At 49.7% G+C, this 24487-nt stretch overlaps 1 long non-coding RNA gene across 1 annotated transcript in view; it reads right to left on the bottom strand.

Moving 5' to 3' along the window:
- Positions 1-22955, bottom strand: part of LOC110259252 (uncharacterized) — a 67975-nt gene extending 45020 nt beyond the window's left edge. Inside the window, exon 1 of the long non-coding RNA XR_014836580.1 lies at positions 22894-22955. This is a non-coding gene — a long non-coding RNA (uncharacterized LOC110259252). The remainder of the gene's footprint in view (positions 1-22893) is intronic.
- Between the last annotated feature and the right edge of the window lie 1532 nt (positions 22956-24487).

Below are 24487 nucleotides of genomic sequence, written 5' to 3'. Positions count from 1 at the left end.
TTCAGCAACATACCGGGCTGAGCAACAGCTTTTCACCTGGAGAAGCGGCTCTGGGGTCGCAGCTTTGAATCCCATCAGCCCATCCCAGGAGCCGACAGAGGAGGGACATTCTGAAATATCCCCCGCCTGTCCCATCCTGCAGATCCCCACAGCCAACTGTGGCAACAGTGGACAGAACCCGAAGTAGGACAAAGCCAGACCATCTGTACAGACAAGGAAGGCAGGGCCCAGAGAGGGTGTGGGTGTGACTGTCATCATACAGCAAGGCTCGAGCACCAGTTTTCTCACTCTGGCTTAGGGGGATTATCCCTGCAGTCTGCACTGCTACAGGTCACTTGAGGTATAGATGTTTCCACTTATTTCCCCAAGATGGGGATGAAGGGGGTCACTCCAGGGGCTCGTCACCCCACACCAGGATTGGAACAAGGTGGTAGTCCATGGGCCTGATGGGGCAGGGGATGCACCCTCCACAGAGCATTGGGACAAAGGCTGTGGACTCCAGGTCCTCACCAGAGGTTTTCATGAGCAACTCCTTGGTCCTTGATAAACAATCCCTGAGGGGCAGTCCACAACTGTGGTGACCATGCAGTGGCTCCAGTCCAGCCCCGGGGGAATTGCAATAATGATTCATTTACTTAAGAGACAAAGAGTGGCAGGCTCCATGGATACAATGCTGCAAAAGATGCAGCCTCTAGACCTTCCTGTTACTTAGTGTAACATCCTTAGCACCAAACGAATGCAGTATCCATACAATGGCTACAATAGAGCATCCACTGCTCCACTCAAAACCATGGATGTGGGTCAAAGGCATAAGAATATTGAGTGAAAGAAGCCAGGCACCAGAGAAAACCTCTTCTGTGATTCCATTTAGATGAAGCCCAAGAAGAGGTGAAACTAATCCGTCGTGCTGGGGTCAGAACGGGGCTTGGCTGGTGCTGGGACGGGAGCTGTGGATGGGCAGAAACACTAGGGAGCCTTCTGGGGTGATGGAATGTTCTATATCTTGAGGTCGGCATTGTGTGTGCATGTGTGTGTGTGTGTGTGTGTGTGTGTGGTAACTCAGTAAAAGTTTGTTTTTTTTTTAAAGTCATTGCCAGTGTCTGTTTACGCATCTCTCTCACAGCCAACTGATGAAAAGGCTCAAAGACAGTTTTGCCTGAGCCTGAATCCTTCCTGTGAAATAGGAGACGGCACTCTGCCAAGCCATGTGTGTTTCCTAGTGATGACAGAGGGCAGCGGTCCTGGTCAACCTGGGGGAACCTGTCGGTGAAAATGTCCCTTTCCACAGCCCATGCTTGGAACCCGCAGAGGAGTCGGCCGTTTCACCTTCTGAGCTGGAAAAGAGGAGCAGTGGGGCGACCAGAGCCTCAGGGGGCCCAGATGGCGCCCCCTGGGAGCAGGGACACATGGGTCTCAGATCAATGATGGACCAGAGCTGGGCGTGGCGGCCCCGGGAGTCCAGAATGACCTAGTTTCCAGTGAGCTGAGGCTGATGCCTCCGAAGCTCTTTCCTCCAGCTCAGTGTGGGATGGAGGGAGCCCAAAATAGTAACGCCCTCCCCCACCCACACAGAGACGACAGGTGGCTGGAAAAGGAAGGCGGGAGCGGGGGAGGGGAACGGCTGACAGGTGAAGGGGGGGTGGGCTCCAAGTGGAACTGTCTGGCTGTTCTTTTGTGGCCCCACCGAGGGGCACAGAAAGGCAGGGCAGTGACCTCACAGGACTCTGCTGCCACCACCCACGTGCCTCCCACGTCCACAGTGATGACGCCAGCACGTCCCCAGCCCGGACCAGGGCCCAGACTCACACCTGTCACTGCCCACCGCCCCCTCAGCACCCCCAGTGGCATGTTCCATGGCATCTCCAGTGTAACCCGGCCAAGGGCAAACTGCTGATTGGCTCCACCTCAAGACAGGGCCCCTCCACCCTTCCGGAAGCTCTGGCCAGAAACCCCTGAGTCTCTCACATCCCACATTCAGTCCATCCAGAACCCCTGCTGGCTCCACCTTCAACAGCCAGCCAGTCCCTGATCACCTCCGCCACAGCCCCCTGGCCTGCGCCACTGTCATGTCTCGCCTCCTGACTTTCTGCCTCGCCCCCTCCAGTGCATCCTCCAGGCGGCACACGGGCCAGCCTGTGAAAAGGCCCTGGAACCCCTCCAACTTCACATCCTCCTGCTCTCCTCTGCTCACACGGCTCCCACCACCTTGGCCTTCCTGCCGTCAGACACACCACCCAGCCCTGCCTCAGGGCCTTGGCACGGCCTGGTCCACCGCCTGGAAAGCCCTTCCCCCAGACGTCTATCCTCACTGTACGTGGGACCTTCCCTGACCACCCTATTTAAAATTGCCTTTCTGGGAGCTCTCATCGTGGCGCAGTGGAAGAGAATCTGACTAGTATCCATGAGGATGCGGGTTCGACCCCTGACCTCACTCAGGAAGTTAAGGAACCCCTGTTGCCGTGAGCTGTGGTGTAAGTCACAGACATGGCTCGGATTCTGCGTGGCTGTGACTGTGGTGTCGGCGGGCAGCTGTAGCTCGGATTTGACCCCTAGTCTGGGAACTTCCATATGCTGTGGGTGCGGTCCTAAAAAGCAATAAATAAATAAATAAAGTCAATGAAGGAATAAATAAATAAATATAAAATTGCTCTTCTTCCCTCTGTTTTATTCCCCTCTGTAGCATTTCTCACCATCGGACACAGTATGTTTTTACTCATTTATTTTGTTTATTGTCCGTCTCCTCCAATTAGAATGTTAGAAGTATGAGGGCAGGAAGGGTTTGGGGTCTATTTTGCTCATTGCTGTTTCCCCAACAGCAAGGGTCTAGCGCATAGTAGGCACTGAACAAGTTGTTGACAAAATGAATGGGTTCGGGCCCGGTGACCCCCCTCTGTGGCCTCAGCCTCGGCAGCAGAGCTCCTCCCCTTCCTCCTGGCCCCTCGGTGCCCACTCTCAGGGCAGAGTCACAGATGTGCGCTGTGTCTCAGTAGGTCCCTGTGTCACCTCAGGGTGGGGACAAGGGACCCCCTCTTCTGGTCACATGGCTCTCCCGCTTCCCCCATTCAACCTCCAAGACACCCCTTGTCCCCCACTCCCCTGTCCTGCCTTCTGCAATTTACAGACAGCGTCACCATCAAGGTCCCCATGCAAGCCCTGGGCAAGGTTTCAGCATCCTTGTCACCCAGACTAAGGCCCAGGGACACACATCAGAGAGGGAGGAGAACCGCCCCCCCCAACCCCATCCTGATACCAGTCTCAGCCTGAGCTCGGCTTCACCATGTCTCTACCACCTGAATCCTCCAGAGCAGCACAGGCAGAGCCTCAGGGATGACTGTGACCATGCCAGACAGAGGACAGACAAACAAGCAAAGCTCCTGCCCCGGGGAAAGTGCGGGATCCTGGGGCCTGGAGGAGGAGGATGCAGAGGGCCTGAGGGGGCTCAAGTGAGCCTGGGAAGACACCAGGGAATTTCCTTCTCCCTCACCCTGAAGCCGATACTGATGGAAACCCAGGAAGCAATATCCTTGGTCATTTAAATAAATGCTGCAAGCCCGCAACCCCCCAGCTAGAGATTTATTGCAAGGCGATCAAGGAGAGCATATGCACGGTGATGTCTGGGGCTGTCCACGCCGGCGGTGCTGGCAAGAGGAGAAAAATGGAAGCCATCCAAGCGACCATCTATAGGGAAAAGGGATGAATAAATCATGACTTCCTCGAGGACCATGATGGGAGCTACATCTCCTAATGCAGAAAGACAACTGTGATGCGAAGCACAAAAGCACCTGTTGCAAGAGCCCCTTTTGTCTTTGAAAAAAAGGGTGTATGAAAAAAATGCAGAAAAATAAAGAGAAGAGAATAAATATCACCACCAAGAGACAATGTCAATTAGTGTGTGACTTTTTGGGGTTTTTTTGTTTTTGTTTTTGTTTTTTATGGCCATACCTGCGGCATCGGGAAGTTCCTGGGCTAAGGGGCGAATCAGCCCTGCAGCTGCCAGCCTGTGCCACAGCCACAGCAACACCGGAACTGAGCCACATCTGCAACCTACATTGCAGCTTGTGGCAGCTGGATCCTCAACCCACTGAGCGAGGCCAGGGATTGAACCCGTATCCTCATGGACACTATGTTGGGTTCTTAAACCACTGAGCCACAACGGGAACTCCCAGGTGTTTCATTTTGATAAGTTTATTCCTACACTTTTGTCTCCACAAATAAATTCTTTTTTACGAAAGTAGGATCTTTGTGAAAATCATGTTTTGACAGCTTTTTCGTATGACATTTCTTCATGGTCATTTTCCTATGTCATTAAGCATTCTTTTAAAATGTAATTTTAATTGCTTTATAGATCTATATCAGAAATTATAAACCCATTCTTCTATTGTTGAACCAAAAACAAAAAAACAAACAGAAATACAAAAAGTGTGTATGTTCACACAGGAAAGTGTATAGAAAGATGCATATCAAAAACATCAACAATATTAGTTTTGCTTAGTGAGCCTAGAGGTGACCTGGGCTCTTTGTTTGTTTGTTTGGTTGGTTTCTCACCATGGCATATGGAAGTTCCCAGGCTAGGGGTCAAATCGGAGCTGCAGGTGCCGGCCTACGCCACAACCACAACAATGCAGGCTCCGAGCGGCATCCGCGACCTACACCACAGCTCACGGCAACACCGGATCCTTAACCCACTGAGCAAGGCCAGGGATCCAACTCGCAACCTCATGGATACTAGTCAGATTTGTTTCTGCCGCACCACAAGGGGAGTTTCTCTGCTCTCATTTTCTTCTTCTCTGTATTCTACAAATAATTTAACCAGAGCACATATCGATATGTTTAGTTAATCCAACAGAAGGACCCATTTTAGAAAAATGCATTAAAAATACCAAAAGCTTCTCTGAGGACCCAGCCTCCAGGCCCATCTCGGCAGCCAGACCATCTAAGCTGAGACCCTGGCCCTCTGGCCGGGCCTCTCCTTTCTGTGGCATCAAGCTTTGTCTGTGTGTGACTAAAGAGGGGGAAACAGAGAAAAGAAGAACCACTTCCTGCAGAGCTGGTGGCGGTGGCAAGAGAGTCTGGGGGAGGAGAGTCGCCCACCGGAGGTGAGAATGCTGAGTGCAGTTCTGGGGGCTGCCCTGATTCACCGGCCGGCGCGGCCCTCAGTGAGACCTCAGTTGACTGCAGGCCAACCAGGCCCTAGGAGAGACCTGCCCAGCGGCTCTCTGGGCCCCATGGGGATGCTGAGCTGCCCCCTGCCTTAGGGAATAGGGTCTGAAGCAAGAGTGAGCGTGAGGCCACAGGCAATGGGACCTCAGAGCCACCCCCATGTCAGAATGTCCAGTAGGACCCCATCCCTCTCCAAGGAGCATGTGGGCTCATCTCCAGCAGCATGGGGGAAGCCTACCCACGCCCCCCGCCCCGCAAACTGCCACCAATTCTCCAGGTAGGATCAGAACCCATGAACTGACTGCGTCCTATCCATCTTAGTGCACAGGTGCCCAGCACAGGCCAGGTGCTCAGTGCGTGCTTAATCAATGAAGGTATGAATGATGGAAGGAAGGAAGGAAGGAATGAATGAGCCATCCACAAAGACGACCCGCATCACTGCTTTGAAAAGAAACATCTCAGTTCCGGAGCATCTCAGGAGCTGGAAATGCACCTATGACCTAAAGACAGAAGCTGTTTATAAAGAGAGAGAAGAAGGAAGCAGCCAGACCTGGAGAGCGAGGGGCCCAGTTACAGGAATGCGCCAGAGGACCCCACCCACCCGCCGCCCAGGGGGAGGGGGCGTCAGCTTCTGGGAAGAAGTGGCACCTCACCTGGGGCAGTCCCAGGGGAGGGAGGTGACGGGGATGGGGACAGGCCTTAGTTTCCTGCCTTCAGAAGGTGAGGGCCAGGCTACAGGGCTTTGGGATAATTAGGCTCAAATCTCATTCTCCATAGATGTCCACCTACCATGAAGCTACAAGTGGGGGTCTCCTCTGCTTAGACTGAGTGACTTGGGGTTAAGCTGCGGCCTTTGCCTTGGGCAGAAGGGAATATGGATTGGCCACAGCTGGTTTGGCCCTGCACCTGTACCGGGAATCAGAGATGCCAGTTTCAGAGAGCTTGGTGCTGGCAGGGAGTTGGGCCACTTGGTGAATCAAGGCAGATTCCCGGGGAGTGCGAGCAAGAGGCAGTTACAAGCTTCCCCAGCCTGATCTTCCACTGCTGCCCTGGGGCCTACTTTGGTCACTGCCCACCGTCAGCCCCGGGCACACACATCCTGACTGTGGTCACACTCAGACCAGCAGGGTGCACACACAAGAGCCGGGGACCCGACTTATGGCCAAGATGCTAAAGAACACAGAAAAACCAGCTCTGCGGGCTCCAACCCCAGTGGGAGACTCAGAAACCATGGCTCAGGCCCACCCTCTCTGCAGGCCCAGAGGGAGGGGACTTGCTCAAGTCAGGATCCGATCCAGGACCAGAATCCAGGGCCTCAGGCTCTGTGTACTGCAACCATGGGGAGTTTTCTAGATAAAAGTCAGGGTTGCCCAAGAGACGTGAATCAGCAGGATGTGGTATCAGCTTGCTCCCTCACGTCTCCAAAGACCCCCAGACTACCCAGCCGAGAGTTGGGGTGGGCAGGGCTGCAACTGCATGTTCCTGGTCTACACAACAGAGACTTTGGTCTCTGAGGTTCCGTCCGACCCTAAGAAGCTGTCAGTGTCCAAGCCTGGACTCATTCTTACCATTGCTGGGGGGTATCAACTTGTCAGAAACTAGCTGGTTACTAGAAGCAGAGAGGTACCCCAAAAGGTGGGGTATTGTCTAGGAATTTAGATACTCATACCAGTGGTCACTTTTTTTCACCTGAAGTTTCACTAAAGAAAGGGAATGTTTGGGTCACCTGCGAAGCATTCCCAGAGATGGCGGTGGCCAATTGACACCTGCAGCCCCCTCCATCTGTTTATCTTTTCTTCTATCTGCTTTTGCCCATGAATCTGGAACACATGAATTGGGCAATGTGGCCATAACGTCTTGCACAGGCTGAATCTTTCCTTAGATGAGACGCTCCTGGCAGCTCAGGTCTTTGTCTTCTATATTGTGCCCTATCGTGACTATTATTATTACCGTTGTTGTTATTATTTTCATTAGGGAACCTGACAGGAACCTCACGTTTAACCCAACCTCCTCTCTTCACCATTGAGGAAAGTGAGGCCCAAAGCATAAATTTTATTTAGTCCAACATCAGATTGTAATCCTGTTAATTCTACTTAACGAGTAACTTCTACTTGTTAATTGAATTCTAATTCAATCCATGCGGTCATTGAATTTTAAATCAAATGGGAGGGTGGGAGATTTGACAAATTTATTTGAAAATGCATGAGAACAACTAAGAAATGTTTGAGAAAGAAGAATAATGTCCTTTCATATACTGGGAGTGTAGTTATGTCCCAGGTTTACAGAAGTTAAAATGGCTGTACCATTTGGGAAGAGATTCCTTAATGGAAAAGAAGAGAAAATCCAGAAAAAGACCCAGATTTATAACAAAATTCAATAAGGTAGTGCTGTTTCTAATCAGTGGGAGGAACGTGGCGTTTTCGGATAGCAGTGTCGAAGCAACTGCCCTCCTTTTGGAGAAAAAAGTTAAAACATAAAACCTTTAAAGATGATTTTAAATAGCTGCAACAAGTCACATCTCACACCAGACTCTAAAAAAAAAATACAGGTGGGTTAAAGATATTTGTGTTATAAAATAAAACAAAAAAAAATGCTAGAAGAAATTATAGGGGAAAAGTTCTGTCATTTCAACATGGAAAAGTTTGGTCTAAGTATGACGTAACACTAGAAGCTATAAAGAGAAAGAAAAAGAATTTTGACCACGTAAAATTTTTAAACTTATGAATAATGAAAGATACATACCATAAAAATAAATCGTCGAAAACATCGAAAACAAAACGGCAGGCTGAGGCAAACTATGTGCAACACATGTAATAAACCAAGAATGAATATTCATGGTATATAAAGAGTTCTCTACATCCATCAGGAAGAGACAGGCGACTCAAAAGAAAAACAGGCCAAAAAATATTAAGAGATAAGCAACCAAGGAAGAAATACAAATATCCACAAAATATATGAAAAAATTGTTGAACTTCCCTGAAAATTAAATAAAACTTTTAAATGAAATTAGATCCTGTATACCTACCATAGGGGTAAAAGTGAAAACTATCAGTAACTTCCACAATTGAGGAGGCTGGGGACAAGCAAAGCTTCCTACTATGACAGTAATCACATCCACTTGTTCAACTTTCTTGAAAGAACCCCCACTTTTTTTTTGCTATTTTAGGGCCACACCCATGGCATATGGAGGTTCCCAGGCTAGGGGTCGAATCGGAGCTGTAGCTGCCGGCCACAGACACAGCCACAGCCACAGGGATCCAAGTCATATCTGCGACCTACACCACAGCTCACAGCAACGCCAGATCTTTAACCCACTGAGCAAGGCCAGGGATCAAACCCACGTCCTCATGGATCCTAGTGGGGTTCGTTAACTGCCGAGCCATGAAGGGAACTCCAGAAGAACCACTTTTAAACATAAGCATCATCTTTCAAAATGTTAAATGCTCATACATGCAAAACAATACCACACCTAGAAATCCATCCTAAAAGCTACTAAACACATATGGCTAAAGACAGATTTGCTGTGCTCTCCTTGTAACACGGGAAGCAGACTAAATGTTGAAGAGAAGGAGAAAATAAATCATGGCACACTTGTATTTTTGGAAGACTGGGCAGACAGTAATGAGAATGACATAATCCACATACACTGCCATGGAGCGCCACTCACCATTTATTGGGAGGTGAAAAAAAAAAAGGAAGCCTATGTAAAACTATGAGTACTATATAACTGAAAGGAAGCAATTTACAGTCCACACGTATATAAGTATAATATGCCATTATGAATATAAACAAATAAGTAAATAAAGATTCAGACCAATTCTGTAGCAGGACATCCCATAGGAGACCCCCCACAAGTCCCAGGATGTCCTCACGGGAGCAGGTCCAAAATAGCCCAGGTTAGAGGCAGTAGAGTGTTGACACCTGGGTATACATCCAGGCTCAGCAACCGGCTGGCCAAGAGACCTTGGGCAAGTCACTAGCTTCCCGGTGCCTCGTGTTTCCTGATCTGTAGAGTGCGGACACTCATCATACCTATGCTTCATATGACTGACACAAGCATTAGGTAAGTGAATACCTATCAAGGTTTAAAATTATACCTGGCACACAGCAAGGGCTCAATAAATATTATCACTTCTCAAAAAAAAATTCAGATTAAACTTCAGCTGTGGTGACATCTGTAGGTTAGGCTTGGTGGAGAATGACAGAGACAAAGGACTTACTTTTTAAAAGGTTTATGTTGGTGTTCTTTGAATATTGTCAATGATGCTTATGATATTGCACATATTACTGTGTGTATGTGTATGTATAATTAACAACAAAGCAATACATCCTCACAGGCCCCCACACAAAGTCATTGTTATTTTTATTTTTCAGATGAGAAAACCGCCCCAGGTTATATCACTTGCCTGAGACAACATGGTGAGTTAAGAAGAGCTCTAGTCTCAACTTGTCTGAACTGAAAGCCAGGAAGGAACCTTCCCCACCATGGCTGCCCCACCCTCCCACCCCCCAAACCCAGAGCTTGGCCATGTGAATTGCTGACTTGGCCAGTGAGAGCTGTGGAAGCTAGAGGTACCAAGTGATAGTGCATTATATCTCCAAGTATTGTATTTAACAGTTCTCATCATCGAAGCACTATAGTCGACTGGGAAAGTATAAAAATGTTAAAAAGCAGGAGACACCCCCCGCTCCCACCTCAAGACAATGACTATGAATATTTTGGAATATTTCTTTCAATGTTTCCATCGCCTTTTTAAAATGTAGTTGACGTTACTTTGCAGGTATGATTTTTGGTATCATTCTTTGAAAATAACATTGTATCAGAGTCCTTTTCTTATGTCATTAAAATCTTTATAAACGTCACAATTCCAAAACACATTGACATTTTAAGTAGTGGTATTTCATCTTCTATTTCATTTCATCCTGCTTACCCATGCCCCCCACTCACCCACCTAACCTGCAGGCACATCAGAGTCCCCTGCCCATCTGAGATAAAATGTATTAAGTACATATTCTACGCCATGCACAGAGATGACTAAGACATGCCGTACCTCATACCACACGGCAAAATTAATTCTGGGTGGATTAAAGTGCTAAAGAAAAAAAAAATCACAGAAAGACTCGAATAAAGTCGATGCGAGTATTTATCAAACCTCGGTGAGGGGGAGGACTTTCTAAGCCTAAAGCTATGGGAGAAACCACAAAAGAAAAAAATCACGAGATTTGGCGGCCTAACATTTTGATACTCTACAAACAATGAGAACAAAAAAGTAAAGGTCAAATTGCAACCTGGGGAAAAATATCTGCTACAACTATGACAAAAGATTAATAACCGCCATATATAAAGAGCTCATACAAATCAATACGAAACACCTGCTGAGACTCCAATGCATAATCAGGGAAAGGCTTAGAAATGGGCTATCCAATATGACAGCCACTGGCCACTTAAATTTAGGTTTGAATTAATCTAGATTTAAATTAAAGCCTTGAACACCTTAATTAAATCTAAATTTAAATCAAGCTAAAAATTCCGTTTCTCAGTCAAACTAGCTGCATTTCCAGGGCTCGACAGTTATGTTTGGCTGGTGGTTATCTTATTCGTATAGCTACAAATCATTTCTATTCAGAAAATTCGATTGAAAAGCTCTTAGCCAATTCACAAAGGAAGACATGCAAGTGACTAACAAACACAGTTTCTTTAACAAGCACATTTTAAAAAAATCAACTTCATTAGGAATAAAAGGCATGTAAATTAAACCAAGGCCACATTTTATATTCACCTAATTAGAAGCAAAGGGGATACTGCTAAATTGGAGAGTGCAGAGTGACTGACCGTCTGGAAAATAATTTGGCAATAGGAAATAAGAGCTGTAAAAACCCTTGGCCCAGTAATTGAGTTTCTGGGATTAAAGGAAATCATCAGAAGTACAGAAACAGTTTTACACAAAAAGGTATCTATCCCCGAGTGATTTATACGTTCGGAAAGAGAACCCGGCCTCTGGGAAGTGATTACATTCACTCTAACTGATGAATCATCAATAAAAATTATATTGTTTCAAAAGAGTATAGCAGAAATTATCACAACACTGTAAATCAACTGTACTTCAATAAAACTTTTAAAAATGAAAAACAAAGTGTCTGCTTGGGAAACACCTATAAGGTTAGATTAAAAAAAAAAATCGTTCAAGACTGACCAGTAAGGATAACATCAACCATAAAAATATGGGAGCTCTACATGCACAAAATACTGTCCAATAGCAGAAATAAGTGCCACGGGGTGATGGGATTCTTAATATTCTTTACGCGGTTCAGCAATTCCTGCATTGTTATCCATGGTCGTTATTGCTTTTATACAGAACAAAGAACGTTATTTCAAATGCAGAGGAAGAGACCCAACTTAGTGACTAAGAGCATGGACCTCGGAGCCAAAGCAGGGTGAGCCCTCCTACCTCCGACAAGGTCGCCTCAGTGTCCCCACCTGAGAAAGTAACACCAGCCCTGCCTCATAAGGTGGTGAGAAAATTAAGCGAGATGTCGCCTGCAAAGAGCTGGGCCACGTCTGAGGGCACGCACACCATACACGAGAGCCACGGCTTTTATCAACATGGGAAATGTTTATTCACACTACTGCAGCTTAGACCAAGACCTAGAATCCTCTATTTAATACGTTCTCAACTATGGAGACATGCGCTGGAAACATATGCTTTTTAAAACGTCCAAGAAGACAGAAAGGAGCGATTCCAAACTAACAGTGGGGGTCACCTCAGGGAGAAGGCATTGTGAGTTTTCTTTCTTTGTTTAAAAAAGCAAGAAAATACCTTCCCGTGCTTTCCAAATTTTCTCCCGTGAGCAAAAATTTTTTTGGGTCGTTGCTGTTAAAAATAAAGAGCAAAGCTGAAATAAATAGTTTAGCTGACTGTGCTAAAGAGGTCAGATTTAAGTCAGGCAGTCAGAGCCATATATGGGAAGCATTAGTGGGGTGGTGGCAGGAGGAGGGGGCCGTGGGGATCCCTGGGTGATGGGGATTCTGGGTGATTTAAATCCTTTCTATATATTTTAGGTATCTTCCAATTTTTGTATCAGGGCTAATGAACGAGTATTATTTTTTCTAATCAGAAAAAAAAAAAAAGGTAGTTAAGAAAACTAAGCCCTCTGACCTCGGGGTTGGGGAGGGAAACAGGGTCAGATAGAGACAAGGACTGAGGGTTGAGGGTGGGTAGGAAGGCAGCATAGCAACCTAGCAATGGATGGCCCAACTTGCTGGGCCTGCCGATCAGGGCTGGATAGTGAAGGCCTTTCTTCCCCTTGCCCACCTGGGAACTCAGGCCCCAGCACAGCTGCAAACACATGGGGATAATGGCAGCAGGTTCTGGGCTGGCAAGCAGTCTCCCTTTGTATTATGTGAGTTTCCCATAAAATGTCTGTGAATGTTTTCACTGTCAGGGCAAATAGAAGAGGAACTTGCATTTCACAGTTCACTGTGAACAAAAAACAAATAACTGATAACAAATCTATCACATTTCTGTCACTTAAAGATTTCTGCCTCTGAGAACCTGGGAGTGGCTGCCCCCCACGCTGCTCCCAAGAGTGCCCCTGAAAGGAGGCCTCGTCATTCCAAGCGCTCCCAAACCCACACACCTGGTGTGTCCCAGGCCACACACCTGGGGGGCAAAAAAGAACCACTTAACATCTAAAAGGCCAAGAACCATAATGGTGATGAAACACCTTCCCCAGAGCCAGGTTGGGCCATTTCTTTACCAAGTTAGGTCTGGATCCCTCTCCGGGTCTCCCTGCTCCCAAATTCCCCAGGGCCTCAGACAAAGCGTGAGGAGGCTCTTAGTCAATTGAAAGGAAGCCACCGCTCAGGCTCAGTGTCAGATCTGCTCAGCCCAGCACACTTTCGTGGTGCTGAGCTTAGAACTGTGCTTCACGTGAGTGGGCTGTTGACTGCAGTGTGAGAAGCCAATGGTGAGGCAGAAAGAAGCCGTGACTATGCAGGGGCTCTGGGGTCTGATAGCAGGACCTTGACCTGGTTATCGGTCCACACGGGGCAGCAGCCATAGAATGGGAAACGAGATCCCGGCCTTGCTGTTTGCAGCAACGTGGAGGGACCCAGAGATTATCACACTAAGTGAAGTCAGACAGAGAAAGACAGATAATCACAGGATATCACTTCTAGGTGGAATCGAAAACCTGATAGAAATGAACGTATCTACAAAACAGAAACAGACCCAGAGACACAGCAAACAAACTTCAGGTTACCAAAAGGGGAATCAGGGGATAAATTGGGAGTTTGAGATTAGCAGATGCACACTGCTATCTCCATGACAGATAAACAAAACGGTCCTACTGTCAAGCACAGGGAACTATATTCAATACCTTATAAATAAACGATAAGGGCAAAGAATACGAAAAAGAATATATGTATATTACATATGTATATAACCGCATCACTTTGCTGTACACCAGAAACTAACACAACACTGTACATTAACTGTATTTCAATTAAAAAAAAAAATCCTGGGCTTGCAAGCTTATGTCAAACAGTCGATGAAACGGCCGATGATGCATGGAAAGTGCTAGTAAACATGACCTCCCTCCAGCCCCTGTTCTGCTGTTGCCATGGCAACAGGGAAGGCTGCGAGCTTGGGGGATAATGGGATGAAAGAGCCGGGGACCCAGAAGTCCCAGACACCCTCTGCACTGGCCTTGTGGCCTGTGCCGTTCATCTGATGGGTGGCCGGGCGGTGGGGGTGGGGGGAGCGGTGGATCAGTCCCCTTCTCTGAACCATGGGGTCTATGTCACCTCCAGCCCCAGCAGCCAGCCCCATGCAGAGGCTCCACATAGCTGGACTGGGAGCGGAGGGAAAGGCAAGTGAGCTGTAAGATCTGGTAGAACAATCGATTGCACGCAGAGCCCAGACAAAATGCACCAAGCCTAGGTCCCCAGGCGGTGGTTTCCTCCGGGGGGAGAAGGTGCACTTTCTGCAGCAAAGGCCCAGCAAACCAACAAAACATGAAACCACGCTTCCACACTGCACGGCCTCGTCCTGCATCTGGGGCTCGAGAGCCTTCTGAGGTGCCAGTGAGGCACAGAGCCTCAGACTGAAGGTAGGTGCCTCCTCCCCAGAAAAACACACAAACGCACACCTGTGACATCAGGTAGCTCATGAATGCTGAAGAGCAAGCCGGGGCCCTAACTGGGGCTCAGGGTGCACCCAGACAGCAGCCCAGCCATGGAGCTCCAGGCCCGGCTCTGCAGCATGACTGCCTATCTGGCTGCCCCTGAGATGCCTTGTCCCCTTTGCCAGGGTCCCCAGAACTCTGGGCAGAACAAAGGGAGGCCCTCGGTTGGGCCCCAAAGACCCATTTTTGATTCACTCACCATCGAGGGTCACAGGACCACCCCCCGGAAGCAGCTCTCTGAGTGCTTTGGAGAGTCCCCGGACTGAACGACCCGCACGCAGCCCCCCCTCCCCCCACAAGGTCCTTTGGGATCCAGGCACCGAAGGACACCCAGGTGAGCTAAGCACCCTTGTGAGAAATCCTCATTTGAGTTTTAAATCTCTATTCCCTCCACAAACTATTACCAGGATTTGAACCTGGAAGCTCTCAATGCAACCTGTGGCCACCACGGCTCTACCCTTAGCAGAGTCCACAGAGGAATGAGCTCTCAGGGTTACCGAATTTTAGACATTTAGCTTTTCTGTCCAACCTCCTGGTCAGAGAAGGGAAGCTTAGAGCAGAAAAGATGGAGGGAGATGGGCCAGCCTGTACCTCACTGCAGAGTGGAAATCGAGGAGGCTTCCTGGGGGAGGAAGCCTTGGGCCAGGGCCTGGCTGAGGGTGAGAGTGGGGGCAGGACTGGCTCCAGCTTCCTTCCGCCCCCCCCTTCCCACGCCCCACCCAGCCCTCGCCCTGGGTGCGATGCCCCAGCATTGAGCCAGTGCCTTCCTCCCCCAGGGCCCGTCTCCTCAAGGGCTGGGCCAGCCCTGAATGGTAAGCAGACCAACCTCACAGGGGCACCCAGGGCCGGCCCTGAGTGTGGCCCCCTCGAGGCTGGACCTGGCCCCCAGTGGCTTTCCTTGATCCCCCCTCCTTTGCCCCACCAAGTAGGCACAAGCGGGGTGTGGCTTACAAGTCAAGGGGACACATTTTACCTTGCAACTTGTGAATGCCCAGCAGACGGGCCTTGTCACAGAATCGAGGGAATAGCGCTGGATGGTCACAGGTTTACACCAGTTCCACCTGCTTCTGACACTTGGATTGTGTTTCCCACAAACACTGTGCCTTCTGGAAGAGAGGGGGTGGGGGAGCATGTGGGCTCACCTCTCCCCACGGCCATGGGCGTCCCGTACGGCCCTCATTAGCAGAGTTTGGGGGAGGAAGGTCCTCCAGGTCAGGCCCTGGGCTCAGATTTGCCTGCTTCGCCTTGTTGAGTCCTCAGTCCAATGAGGCAGGAGTTACTATTATTCCCACTTCACAGGTTACTCAGCTGGGAATGGCAGAGTGGCAGAGCTTCCCAGATAATAAAAGGGGGCTCTAGAAGCCCGGGTCCCCACTACGTCCCCACCGGGGGTGGGGGGTTGTCCTAGAATCAGTCTGGCTTGAGGAGCTCTGAGACTCTCATGCCTCAGCCTTTCCTACCCAGGCCCATCCCGCAGACAGCGGATGCAGAAGCCACGTGTTCCCACCTGGCTCGAGCTTTCTTGCTGTGTGTCCTGGGGAAGCCCCCGACCATCTCTGGGCCTCCATGTGCCTGTGTTTCAGGCCCCAAGGCCCCACAGGGAGGGCTCCATTCTACCAGCAGGCCTCCCTAGTGGACAGGCCCCAGGATAGCAAGGAGGGGGGCTGTCCTCTCGGGCCAAGAGTCAGGAGCCTTGGGTCTTGGTTGGTTCTTTAACCTGCAACTTGGGTGTGTCACTTCAGCCCTCTGAAAAATAGAGCAAGTGTTACCTGTACTGCCTTCCTCCCAGGGTGGTTAGGAAACCGGCTGCGACAATGAATGTGAAAGTTCAATGAGCAGCGACAGCCAGAAGCTGTTATTGATCACGATGATCACAGCCCCCCCGCCCCCCGGAAGGGGGCAGGGGCCTCCCCCTGTTTTGCAGACGAAATAAAACAAGGCTCAAAGGAAGGCAGCATCTCATTCCAGAAGACGTGTTTGGGCTGTAAACCCTCTTCAGCCGGTGACTGGAATACCCGGGCCATCAGGGTGCCCAGGGCAAGGCTGGCCCCCTGGATTTATCAGGGACCTGGCTGGAGGTACAATTAGCCAAGGATGTGGTATCAGGAGATCCAGATCCTGGGTCTGTGTCTTTTTCACCGTGTGGGGTCGGTGTCGCTTCCCTAGGTTAGATTTCCTCATTTATAGCGCACGGGCACAAGGCACCCCACACTCTGCCGACTCCCCTCCCCCGGCCCTGGGGGCTGTGAGATGCTTCTGGAAAAAGCACTTGACACAGTGCAGTGCCACAAGGGAAGCAGTAAAATTGTCCAAACCCCTGATCACCTAGGCCACCTCAAGGCTGCTCTGTGATTGGAAAAGCACCTGCCTCTGTAACTGTGGGTTTGTGTGTTTCACACCTCTCCTTGGTCTCTAGCGCTTTAGAGAAAAGTCCCGTCTACTCTTGTATGTGCAGGAATCTGTGGGTGGCAGCAGAGGGTTAAAAAAAAAAAAAGAAGTGGACTTTTACGACCCAGATGCCTGTCTGGTAGACGGGATGAACAGACCTTGGTACCACCACCCAGTGAAACGGGGCAGCAGAGAACAACCTCCCGCAAACGTAGGAACGGGGATGGCTCTCCTGAGCGTGACGCAGAGGGAAAAAAGCCAGACACACCAAAATACGAACTGTGTGTTACCATTTAGATCAAGAGCAGACACCCCAGTCTATGATGATGGAAGTTTGGGGGGCGGATACCTGGGTGGGAAGGGGTGGCTGACCGAGGGAGCACAGGAGTGGGGCTTCTGGGTGCTGGTCAGGGTGTGTTTCTGGATCTGGCTGCTGGCTACACGGATGTGTTCAGTTTGCAAAGTCGCTGAAGCTATGCTGGTATGAGAGCTGCACGTTTCTGGGTGTGTCCTATATTTAAATAGAACATTTTGTAGCCTAAGCATCTGAGATCAAGTTCCAGCTCTGCCGCTTGTATATTGTGTGATCTCAGGCTAATGAAACTCTCAGCCTCCATGCTCCCCTCTGCAACATGGGGCTAATAAAGGGCTCTGTCTCTAACGGTTCCAAACATCGACTACTTAATTTCCACTTTCCTGATATTTGCCTTATCCAAGTAACCAAGGCTTCGAAGTCTTCCCTTAAATCATCGCAGTTTTACCTAAATAATCTAAAAATAACATTTTATATCACTTGCATCAATCATGAGTTTGATGTGCTAATTATCTATTTGCTGGCATATTCAATTAATGTCAATTGAAACAAAGACCTAACTATCGATTCATCTGTGAGCCACCTCAAGCCATCTTCCACATGAGTGACAGTGGCATATTCGAGTTGAAAAGAAAAAAGAAAGATAGCGAGTACTCGGAGCCCCTCGTCCTGGGCAGGTGCTTGGTGAGGGGTAACCATTCAACACCGTCATCCCCACCAGCTTTATCTTCATCGCCTTCACAACCATCATCACCACCAATCGCCGTTGCCGTTACCACCACCGACAGAGCCAACAAGTACTTGCTGCCACACCGTCTCACCGGCCCTGCTCTCAGCAGAGCTTGAAGAATTGAGGACACAGAACCCACTCTGAAGTTGGGGGCCTGCTGGGATGCGAACCCGGGGAGGGCGCCGGTGGGTCTGGACTGGGTGGAGGTTTGGGCTGCCCCCTCCTGCCCTCCACACCAGACCTCTGGAGCTGAGCTCCCTCTGTTGACCTGCCTCTTCCACCAGGACTGGGCGGACCATGCCTGGCGCCATCTCCACCTCTCAGAATTGCAGTCTCCCCATCTCTAAGGCAGAACCAGTGGCCTCGGCTCTTCAGAACCTTCCACCAGATCACTAGACAAATGAAGTCATCACAGGAGAGCCCTGAACGGGCGGTAAATCACCCAAATGTGTCTTCATATTATCTTGAATTTGTCCTCCAAGGTGTGCCTCGGCCCCTCCCTCCCTGACACAGGACCAAAAATTCCTGATCCAGAAAGTGGCTGTAAACCATTTGCATTGAGCTCCTTTTTAAGTAAATTCAGCCAATCAGCGTTCAGATTTACTAGAATTAAACTGGAGGTCACTAATTCCATTTTTTTTTTTTTTTTAGTTGTTGTTTTCCTTTTTTTTTTTACAGGCGCAGCCACAGCACATGGAAGTTCCCAGGCCAGAGGCTGAATCAGAACTGCAGCTGCCAGCCTACACCACAGCAATGCCGGATCCAAGCCGCATCTGTGACCTACACTACAGTTCCCGGCAACACCAGATCCTTAACCCCACCGAGTGAGGCCAGAGGTCAAACCTGTGAACTCCTAGAGACAATGTCCAGTCCTTAATCTGCTGAGCCACAGCGCAAACTCCTATTTCCATTGTCTAAAAGGGCTGATGGTATGCAAAATGGCCACAACCACTGATTCAAATAATTCTACTTTAAGGAAATAAAGATATGAAAAAAAGGTGTTTGTGCAAAATACTAATCACAGAGATATTTTTCACAGCAAAAAAGAGAGTGTAAACAACATACATCTCCAGCAATAGGAATTAAACATACATCAGGACTTTTATCTACTAGCTATCATATAACCATTTAAAAACTATGTTATATAAGACTATGACAGGGGAAGACATTCAAGATATATTTTAAGAGAAAAATCAAGTTACAAATATATGTGTATATATCTATATGGATCTATATTTGTGTGTATATAAGGATATGTATCTTTTCTATATTTATGTAGAAATGCATATACATATCTTTTACATATATGTAAAGATATATATCATATGTGATACTAGTTTTGAAAGACGGTATAATTATTATGATTCTAAACAGAAAATGAATAAGAGTATATGTCCTAATATGTTAATTAGCGGTCACATTGGATGATAAGATTGTGGGTGGTTTTACTTTTTTATACTGCGCTATCCCTGATTTTTCTCAACAAACACATATTACTTTTATTAAGGAAAATCACATAATGAAAAGGTGACGTCATATGTAATTATACAAATAAATGCATGGAAGCTTTTGCTTTAAAAGATTCTCCGCAGATCCCCTTTACGTTATTTTTAATGTATCATAAAATCATAATACGCATTCTTTGGAAAAAGGTAAACAATACAGAGGGGCGTAAAATAAAAAGCTCAACTGAGCCTCCATCCATCTCTACCAAATCCTGTCCCCTATAATTCATCTCTGTTCTCCTTATTTTGATGGCTATTCTGCAAAACCTTTTTTCTGTGAATGTAGAAACATTTTATCTGACTCTTCAGTGCACTCATATTTGTATTTTATGAAAATAAGACTGCAATGTGCAAATTGTCCTGAAACGTGGTTTTTTCACTAAGCAGCACAGCCATCTCTCAGAGTCAGTACATTGTGAAGTGTTCTCTCTCTTGACTACATCATGTCCAGCAGAGGAGTTGGGATAAAACCAATGTGCCCTTTGCCCTGTCTGCCCCTTTTCCATTACCCCTCAGTGGCATCCTTACATTTATTGCCTGACACTGTGGGGAGTATAGGAGAGAGCTCTTTCAAAGTAACACAATGGGAGTTACCCCTGTGGCACAATGGGTTAGGAATCCGACATCAGTGGCTCAGGTCACTGCAGAGGCACAGGTTTGATTCCTGGCCCTGTACAGTGGGTTAAAGGATCTGGCGTTGCCATAGCTGCAGCATAGGTCACAGCTGCGGCTTGGATTCAGCCCCTTGCCTGGGAAATTCCATATGCTGCAGGTGCAGCCATAAATAAATAAATAATATGAAGTAGGAATTTTTTTTTTTTTTTAAATATGGCTTTCGCCATTTTGTCCTTCATAACAAGGCTGTGTCTGTTTTGCAGGTTTTGGGGAATGGTATTCTTTAAATAAGATCCCAAGCTTCAAATCCCAGATTAAGGAATCTCAGGGACCATCTCAGGGACCATCTGGTTGAGGAAGACACTCAACCCCAGCCACAGAGCTGATAATGGGCTGAGTCAGGACTGACACCCAGCTCCCCCAACTTCTAGATCCTTCTTATCTGTAGTAACATGATTATTGCGCTAACAGGACCCAGAAGCCTTTGCCCTCAGCCTGGAAAACCATCCCACCACCAAAGTGGCAAATTCCTACTCATTCTTCGGGTCTTAGCCTGGATGTCACCCCCTCTAGGAAGCCTTCCTTGACTTCCCCAGAGATTGGAATGGACACACCCCCTCCTGCAGGCTTAGCCCTTTCCCAGCTGCCTGTCGTGCGGTCTTCTCACTAGATTGGCAGCTCAGTGCTAGGGTGGCAGCGACGGGGGGCGAGGGGTGCTGCTGTCATTCCATTTCACGTGCCCATGTTCAAAGCCTCCCTGTCACTCCTTTGTTCAAGAAAGAGCCAACAAGCCCTGGGCTGGTGTTGGAAGAGAAGGCTTGGGTTGGAGACCCAAAGAACAGAAGCGTTTTCTATAAGTGCCAGTACTCTAGAAATGCGGAACGCTGCCCTATGGGGCTGGAGACTCTGGTACCATGAAGCCTATGCTGATGCCCCACTATGCGCCTTTCCCACAGGGGTGCTCAGTCAGCCTCAGGACATCCCTCCAGAGAGGTTCTGCTTCACCCACTTTACAGAACAGCTCTGAGGCTCCAGGGGGAGGTGGGGGCAGGCTACAGGCCAAGGCCACACAGGCGGATCTATCAGCCTCCTCAGCTCTCACTGTCTCTATTATAACAGCAAAAATTCTCAAAGGGCAGGGAAGCACCAGCCTGAGATAAGAGAGAGGGGCCATGCTGGGAAAGAGTCTCCCAAAGGCCAGGACACCTGGGTGGGGGCGAGGCCTCAGTCCAAACCTCACTGCTGGTTAGCTGTGCGTCTTGGGAAATTCACCCAACCTCTCTGATCCCCAGTAACTTCATTCGAAAAATGGGCTTGGTTAACACCTGTCCTACTCTATCGACTAGATGGCCTCATTTTCTCAATTAAAACTTAGGCCTTGTGGTCGAACAAGTCCAATCTCTCAGGCGCAACAGAAGAGAAACCGCGTGTGTCGCATCCTCAAAATAGGTGATTCACACACAAGCCATGGGCTGTGGGATGTTTTTCTAGCACACCCACCGTGGGAAGGTCTGCAGCAGACCTTGGGTAGAGTGGAAGTGAAAATGGCCCTGTTAGTTCATTCAAGAGCATCTGTGGAGCATCTGCAGCGCCTCCGGGCACACAGCCCTGCCCTGAGGAAGTGTGAACAGGTCCTGGAGGAGGCTGGGATGGACCTGAGCCCACCAGCTTCACACTGGCTCAGTGGAGCAAGCGCACTAGGGTTTATTGGCCCTTCATGTCCTTATGATGGAAACTTCCAGAAGCCCTGCAATGCAGGGCTCCTCCCTAAGCCCCATCTGAGAGAAGATAATTGGTCCTCAGAAAGGAGAAAGGACTTTCCCAAGGTCACCCACCTAGTCAGAATGGAAAGCCAGCATCCAGATCCCCAAACTCAACACTCTCCACCCTGAAACTATCGTCATAACAGCTCGGTTCCCAGGAGCCAGGTCTGTGCCGTGCTCTTTACACTGGTTCCACACTTCATCTTCAAATCATCCCATTTTACAGATGAGGAGTTTAGGTATTTTGAGCCCTTGATTCAAGGTTTCACCACAGAGAGGTGAGGTCAGGGTCATCAGACAGCAAAACCCGGCTCCCAGAAGGGGCTGGGGGAGGTGGCAGGAGGGTGTCCTGATCTGTCTCTGCGTTGCCCGAAAATGTGATGCACACACGGAGCCATCTTACCCAGCCAGCACGTCCCTAGCCAGCACAACCTCCAATTCTTTGCCCTCTGCCCTTCCCCCAAGGTCCTAGCACTTGACACTTGAAAGAAAGAGCCAAAGCCTCCAAGTGCCAGAACAGACAAACTCCCCACTCCAACTCCCACGGCACAGCCTGGGAAGGGGGGGGGGCGTGTCCTCGAACCGGACAATTGGCCTCAGGGTCACCCAACCCCACTGTTTACAGATAAGTTGACTGAGGCTCTGAGGGGCCATAGGGGGCTAGAGGTGGGACCCTCCTCCACATCTGCATGCCCCTCAGCTGCCCACCCAGACCCAGAAACAGGTCTCCCCCTCTTTCTCCTCACACCCCGCCGCACACTAATGATCTGATTGAACTGGAGCAAGACTGGGGGATGGGGTACACTTCCTGAGGTTGGGGTGGGGGGAGACCAGCTGCCAAGCCTACTCCCCAACCCCCTCCAGGATGCCAAGCACGGGTTTTCAAGGAGTTAGGTCACTGAGTCATTCAACAAACAAATACAATGCAAGGCTCTTCCCATCCATCTCAGAGCAGAGGCACCCTCTCTGGCCCCGGGGCCATGCAGAGGGTCTTTGGGAACCACCCCCATAGACTTATCAACTTGTTCAACAGAAGATGAGGTCCTACTACGCACCAGCGCCAGTCACATTTCTTAGCATCCTTCCCGAAGCCCCTCCCTTTCTCCCAGCTGTCAGCTCCTCCCCTTTCCCCACGGCGTCCCTCCCGTGGCCCCTTTGCCCCCCCCGGAGGGCAGAGCGGCTGAGGCAGCACTGGATGACCAAGTGACAGACACACACAGCCCCCGTGGTTACCTGGTGTGGGACCGGGCAGCGCAGGCAGCCACCTCTCCCTCGGAGGCCGAGGCGGTACTGACAGGGCCCTGGGGGGTGCTAACCCCCTCCCCACCCCCACCTTCGGCCTCCACCCCGGGGCCCGGGCCGGGCGGCCTGGAAAAACCAACCCCGGCTCAGCCGACTTCCTCTTGTGTCATGGAAAGTGCGGGCGCTGGGGGCAGGAAACTCCCGCCACAGGGATCTGGGGTCTGAGCGGGGACCAGTGGGCCTGGAGGCCTGGGGTGGGGGAAGGAGGGCTAACCAGGAGGGGGGGCGGCAGGGAGGGAGGGGCTTGAGAAGGCGCAGGGGGACCCCTATAGGACGGTAGCCGGGGAGGGGAGTGGACGCTTTGGGGCTGGCAGGACCCTTCCCCTGGGATGGGGGCTGGCAGGCACCCAAGGTCCGGAGCTGCTTCCAATTTTCTAAAAATTAGCAGAAAAGAAACCATATAGCCTGGCCTGTAATGAAGACTCTGAAATCAAATAAAAAGTCAAATTTTGTGTTTTCGTGGCTTTGGGTAATTGGGGGTGGAAGGTAGGGGCAGGGGTTATGGAAGGAGAGGTTTGTGGGCTCACATCTTCGTTTTAACCTGCTGAGGCCAAGTACATTTCTTTCGGAGCCTCAGTTTCCTCATCTGTGAAATGGGAAACTCCATCCACTTGCCAGGGTGGTAGAGAAGATTAAAAGAGGCCCTACCCCCCCGCCCCCAGATTGGGGAGGTTCTCCATACAAACCCCTTCTGCCTGGCAGGCTGCAGTTATGTAACTGAATGTGGTTTAACAGAGCCCCTGAAGGGTCACTTAATAAACACCACTCGGGTGACCAGTAAAAGCTTCCTGAACCCCAAGTTTTCAAGAGAACAATCATCCAGAGGGTCCCTGGAGCATAAGCGGAGTGGGGACCGTGTGTCTCCATCTCTGCCTCCCTTGTGCTTGGCCTGGAGCAGAGATTTGTTGAATGAACAAACAAATCAAGGAGAGAATGGAAAGGCTGGGATTTCCAGTCACAGGACAGGAAGGATGGATGTGACCGCGGAGTGGGGGCGAGGCCAGGAAGGGCTGGCTGAGGCCTCTGTCACAGGCTAAGATAGCATCCCCTCTGAGGAGGGGAACAGGCCCCCCCCAAATCCTGTGTGAGATGGTGGGTGTGCCCCCCAGTTGCACCTATTGTGGAGTCCTCAGCCCTTGCCCCCAGGCCTGGATCCTTCTCTCTGGGCAACCCAGTCAATTACCACCCCCCCCAAACCCTTCCAGCTTCATATCAGTGGAATCTGGGGACTGATGGATGCTGGGAGCTGAGTGGGGGCAGTTGGGAAGCTACTGGGACAACTTCAAGGGTCCAGGGAGAAAGAGACTCCCCACCCCGGAGCCCTGGAGGACCTCCAGCTGCTGGCGGGGGGTTGGGGGGGAGATGGGAGGGTGCAGCTGGGAGGCTCCTGCTCTGGCCCTTACTCTCCAGCACTCTCCTAACCCTAACCCTAACTTGGCTATTGTCCTGTCCCTAAACCCCTTTGCCCCTATCCTGGTGTGGCCGAGACTGTGGGAGGCCCAAAGTCTGGGTTCTGTCTACTGGT

This window comes from Sus scrofa, chromosome 2, assembly GCF_054392235.1.
Source record: "Sus scrofa isolate SSC_HxYL_T2T_F1_AM1 chromosome 2, Sscrofa_HxYL_maternal_Yorkshire_Landrace_v2.0, whole genome shotgun sequence".
NCBI lineage: Eukaryota > Metazoa > Chordata > Mammalia > Artiodactyla > Suidae > Sus > Sus scrofa.
Note: the sequence above shows the minus strand (reverse complement) of the source record. Positions and strands in the feature narration are given on the sequence as shown.